This window comes from Sipha flava, unplaced genomic scaffold, assembly GCF_003268045.1.
Source record: "Sipha flava isolate LNK unplaced genomic scaffold, YSA_version1 614_pilon_pilon, whole genome shotgun sequence".
Taxonomy (NCBI): Eukaryota; Metazoa; Arthropoda; class Insecta; order Hemiptera; family Aphididae; genus Sipha; species Sipha flava.
In genome coordinates, this window is record NW_020273594.1 from 5,646 (window position 1) to 11,342 (window position 5,697).

Consider the following 5,697-nt stretch of genomic DNA (forward strand, 5'->3'; position numbering starts at 1 on the left):
TTTATCGGGATTGAGAAATATTTATAAATATTATTAATTGTTATAATATATTGTAAGTTATAAATATTTTTAGCCGTGTTTCAAATTACAATACGTTGTTATATTTGTACATAGTAATATTCAAACAAGCGCTATAGCCTAAAAGTTTCAGTAAAAATTATTTTGAAACAGAAACATAAATGAGGGTTTATAAAAAAATTAGATACGGACATTTGGGCGCGGCCATTTCGGCGTGACCGTTTCGGTGCGAGGTATGTTTCGGTGCTGGATTACACTAATTTACATAATACACAAATTTACTTCTATAAAATTAATATTATAATTCACTTTTATAGATATTGTTAAAAAATTTACAATTTTAATAAAATATCAATATGTCCTGTTTAATAAATAAAAAATATAAAATAAATAATAAATAGGTCTGTTATGTTAAATGTCGTTATGATAATATAGTGCTTAATAAAGAATAAATATAAAATTAATAATACAATATCAATATGTCACTCTAATAATAAATTAAACATGTAGTATATTAATGTGTCATGCTTAAATTATGAGCAAAACCTCTTAAAAATGTTAATATGTCCCTATTAATATAATTGCTAACTATTTTAAAGATTCGTTTATCAACATCCAAAAATTTTTTTTCGTTTTTTTCGGTGGGCTTTTACCAGCTTTTAATTGGCAATAAAAAGTATACCGACCACTCTGTATTTTTCTTAAGATATAAAAGCCCATAGTGTTGGATTAGTAACCCCCATTTGAACATTGAGTCGTCTATTAGCGGCTTCTGCATAATTATTAGTTCTATAATTTTTATTTAAAACTCGTTCGTTGAAATTCCACAGATTGGAGGAAAACGTGCATTTCGACGTCGATTCCTATGAACTCTATCAATATAATTTTCTTCAAACCAGTCTAACAAAGGTAAGATTTCTTTTGGTGATTCATCCGACAGAATGTCCATAATAACACCTGGCGCCGAAACGTACCTCGCGCCGAAATGTCCTAGATCGTAAAAAAATGTATCAAATTTAACAGACCTTAGTATTTTATCGCTTATTGAATTTATAATTAAAATAAATTGTTGTACTATTATATAAAAATCATATACATTTAAATAATTTGTTTTGGCGACAAACCATGACGGTTAGCAACGATGAGGCAGATTATCTATGTCATATATATACATAAATTTGTCATATTCTATGTGGGTTTGTTAAACAGTTTCATTTTGACTAATTACATTTATTACAAATTTTTTTGTTCATAATATATAAAATACATTTAAAAAAATCTAAAATCATATTTTTTTTTTTTTTTAAACTTAAAGCATCCTTTATTATTTTAATATTTTCATTGTTTATTTTATTACAGTAAACAGCTGAAGTCTAGGGACCGATCCAGAGTGAAAAGAACTTACGAAAGATAAACACATATGTACTTACTTACTCCCATAAATACAGGTATGTCATCTTTCTTTTAAATAACAACTGTAAATATATTTAAATAAATTATAATCAAGTTTTTTAAAGCTACTATTTAATTTTTCTATATTTAATCCATTACCTTTTTAAAACTTATAATAATTTAGTATTCTCGGATGTGTAAATATAATTGTTCTATTACTTAAGTAAATTGTTTCCATTCAATATTCATTTAAATTATTAACACTCTAAATTTATAAATTGAATTACATCAATGTTTACTTAATTTTATTATAATAAATATTTTATTTTTTTGATATTTAAAATAGTTCAAATATTAATATATTGTTATATTTGTACGTAATTATATTCAGGGGATAGAAGGCACGTGCGATCTGTGCGATTGCACAGGGCGGCAAATTTTTTTTGAATTTTAGTTTGGCATCATTTATAAATAAAAATATGTGTTCTTCATCATTACACATTATATTTATGCATTGTAAATTCAAAATAATGCATCTTATATTATTTTGTCTGGCACTGTGTCATATTATATTATGTAGTATTATTAATGTATCTATTTGTATACAATAAAATTTTGGATACCCGCTGGCACTGTTGTTCTGTGCAATTCACGGTTATCTTTAAGGCTTCCATATAAAGTTCTTCAAATATGTATGTGCAATAATAATTATTGTACGTTATAATGTTTATCAGCAATAAAAATAATTTACTAGTGACGACAATATGTAGTTTATTGACTGTACACAATTTAAAAGATTTTCTTTTAACTATTCGTCAGGAAATTATTAAAGACAACTATCATAGGGTGCTACTCATATTTCATAGTAAATCTATACGTCATTTGCTTATATGGTGAGGGTTTTTCTATTTTAAATAATTGTTCAATAACTGATATTATTAAGTGCATAAATTATTATTTCAATACAATGGAATATTAAAAATACATCCCGATGTCTGATTTTAATATTTGAATGTACGTAACCTACATATGAATTCATTGATATTTTATCCAGTATATTAATAAAGCGGATTATTTTTTTTTTTTGTTGATTAATATATATTGTTTAAGCAATTTCATTATAATTACTGTTTTTTAAAAATGTATTATTTCCAAACATTGTGTTCGGTGGCGCAAATAAAAAAAATTTTAAGGGGAGTTGAAGCACCCAGCAGTTTTTATAAATTAAATGTACCTACATAATTTAAATAGTATTTGTATTTCTATAATTCCATTTAAAGTGCAGTAGAAAATGTATACATGTTATAACATACTCCAACTTGCTACTAAGCCTAGTATCACATGCATCAAAAATTCTTACAAAAAGAATACATAAAAGGATAGAAAAGAAAATAGAAGATAATGTTACAGAAGATCAGTTTGGGTAAAAAAAAATAGAGGAACAAGAGAAGCAGTCCTATGTCTTAGACTAATTATAGAAAAAATGTTCAGAAAAAGCAAGAGGTGTTAAATTACTTTTTTTGTATTTATTATATCAATTATTATTATCTTCTGTTTATATATTTTATAGATTAATTATATAATATGCACTTTTAAAATTATTATATTTTCTGTATTTAATAGAAGAATTACATATTCTTTTTAATTTTAGATGTTTCGAAATCATTCCCAATTAGATGCTAACCATTTTTTGTCAATACTTGATCATAAACAAGTTTTCATAGTTGAAAATTTAGAAACAAATAGGACAGAACAATTTAAATTGAACAGATGTCGCCTAATTCCAATAATTGAGTGTATAGTATTATGTGGACGACAAGAAATTGCACTCAGAGGACATCTCGATTCTGGAAAAATAAATTGGAACTATTGGAACTTGGTAATTTGTATTGTATTTTTTATTTTGAATTATTGGATATTAATTTTATTAACTTGATTTTTATTATTGTAGAATTTGAAAACCAAGATAACTTTCGGGCAATATTAAAGTATAGATCCCATGGTGATACTTTCTTGAATAATATTCTTGAAGAAGAACAGGGTTACAAATACATATCACTAAAGATCCAAAATAAAATTGTTTGTATTTGTGATTAATTAATTTTCAAAGGAATAGTTGGGAAAGCTGCTGAGGGGTTTGCAGTTTTAGCTGATGAAACAACAGACATTGCTACAAAAGTACAACTGACATTATGCATTTGTTTTACAGACAATAACAATGTGTTAAATGAACGTTTTTAAAATTTGAAATTATTCACAGTTTAACAAGACCTCACCTGGCATCAGCTATAATAAATAGAAATTATTTATCAAAACAATCAATATAAATAATTTATTGATAATTACAAATTCATTTTAATGTGTTTTATGTACTCGGGTTTAAAAAGTTGTGGTATTAATTGTGAATACTTAATTGGACAAGGTTATGATGGTGTATCTAGTACGAATGGTAAATATAAAGGAGTTCAAGCAATAGTTAGAGAAAGTTATCCAAAAGCCATTTATGTTCATTGTGCTGCGCACACATTAAATTTAGCAGTTTCGAGAGCATCAAATATTCTATCAATTAGAAACTGTCTCGGTATTATTGAGAAACTAGACGACCTTTTCAATTCCCCAAAATGTAAAAATGTGCTTTTAAATTGTATTGTCAATTAGTCCTATATAATTAGTTCCCGTATAATTTACAAAAAATATTTTTATTGTATTTTAGGGTAATCATGGAACAAACTTAAAAATCATCTAAGTACTCATAGTGAGTTATTTGATCTGTATGAAATGAAAGAAAAAAATAATATTGCTTCACAGACTAAAGTGGCTGATAAAATAAGAAGTGATGCTAATAAGGAGTCACATACTATTGTTGTAAGACACGTAAATATTGTGTACGTGTCCACCTTCACATAATAAATGTTAAAGAGAAATCGTCACGTTTGTATAAGGAAATGTCCTTAGAAATTAAGTACGTTTTTAAAATGTAAATACAACTATTAACACAATAACCTACTCCAGTAAAATGTCGTTCCCAAAATAATAATTATTCAAGAGTGCAACATCATATTTTTATGATGCAGCCCAGGGCGCGTACAAATGGCTAATTATCAAATGTAGAAATCCGATGGCCACAGGATGTACGTGACGTCCGGGACGATTTCATACCAAACAGCAGTGTCTTAGCAGTCACAGGACCAGCATAAATATCGAAGGGTGAGAGACAAGAGACCAGTTAGATTCCACAGCTCAAGTCACCCACACATCACCATTGGAGATTCCACGGACTCTGTCCGTATGTACATTGCCGACCGTTAAGACTTACGAGTTTATCGCTCCGAGCCCTCTGACGCATATAGGTGTGCACAAGGAATCTCCACTCCGTACATTTTATAACGTATCTATGTGATTTCTCTTGAACTTAAATAAATATCTATTTCATTTATCAACAATATTGTACGATTCATTTGAACACAAGGGTCGCAACATAAATTTTGGCGCAGTCGGTAGGATTCTTCAAATTCAAGAGGCAATTCTTCAACGAATCACCGTGGGAACTGATCACTTCCACAACTCTCGAAGGAAAAGAACTCAACATTGCAGACCACCAACTTCAAAATGAACAGCACAATATTGTAAGTAGATTAAGAATTATTTTTGTAAATGTGTATGGGTTTGAATCAACTCCCTCAGATTGTAGTCTGTTGTAAATTATTTTAAAAGTAAATAGTTTTCTTTTGATAAATTTTTTTTTGAGAATTATTAAATTGGATCGGCACACTATGTTACAATATTTGCAGCCTTCTATAAAAGTAATAATCGATATAAAAACTATAATCAATGCATATGTAGAACTTGTGACAGTCAATGGAAGACCTTATAGTTTAATGGATTGAAAAAAAAAAATCACTATAAACTCAAGTACTATTAGTAAGTAATGATAACTTATTATAAATTTTTAATATAATTGTTATTTTACTTATTATTACTATTGATATTTTGACATTTATATTTTGTTTTATTAAGGATGTGAATGAAGAATCAGTTATTTTGAGAAACAAAATCATTGAAGAAATTCAAAATAAACTAATTTCTTTGTAAATTGATGTGGTCACAAGACTTAATAGATCCTTTTTTAGGGATAAATTTGCAGTATGTTATTGATGATAAGATCGTACTTAGAACTATTGGACTTATTAAACTAACTAAATCACATATAGGTACCAACTTCAATATAATATCTATTTAATTATTTGTATTTGTATTTTATATTTACATATAATAAAATTAGTGTTT

At 27.1% G+C, this 5,697-nt stretch overlaps 1 pseudogene; it reads left to right on the top strand.

The window, feature by feature from the left end:
• The first annotated feature begins 3,768 nt into the window (after window positions 1-3,768).
• On the top strand, window positions 3,769-5,619 carry LOC112691451 (annotated as a pseudogene).
• The last annotated feature ends 78 nt before the right edge of the window (window positions 5,620-5,697 follow it).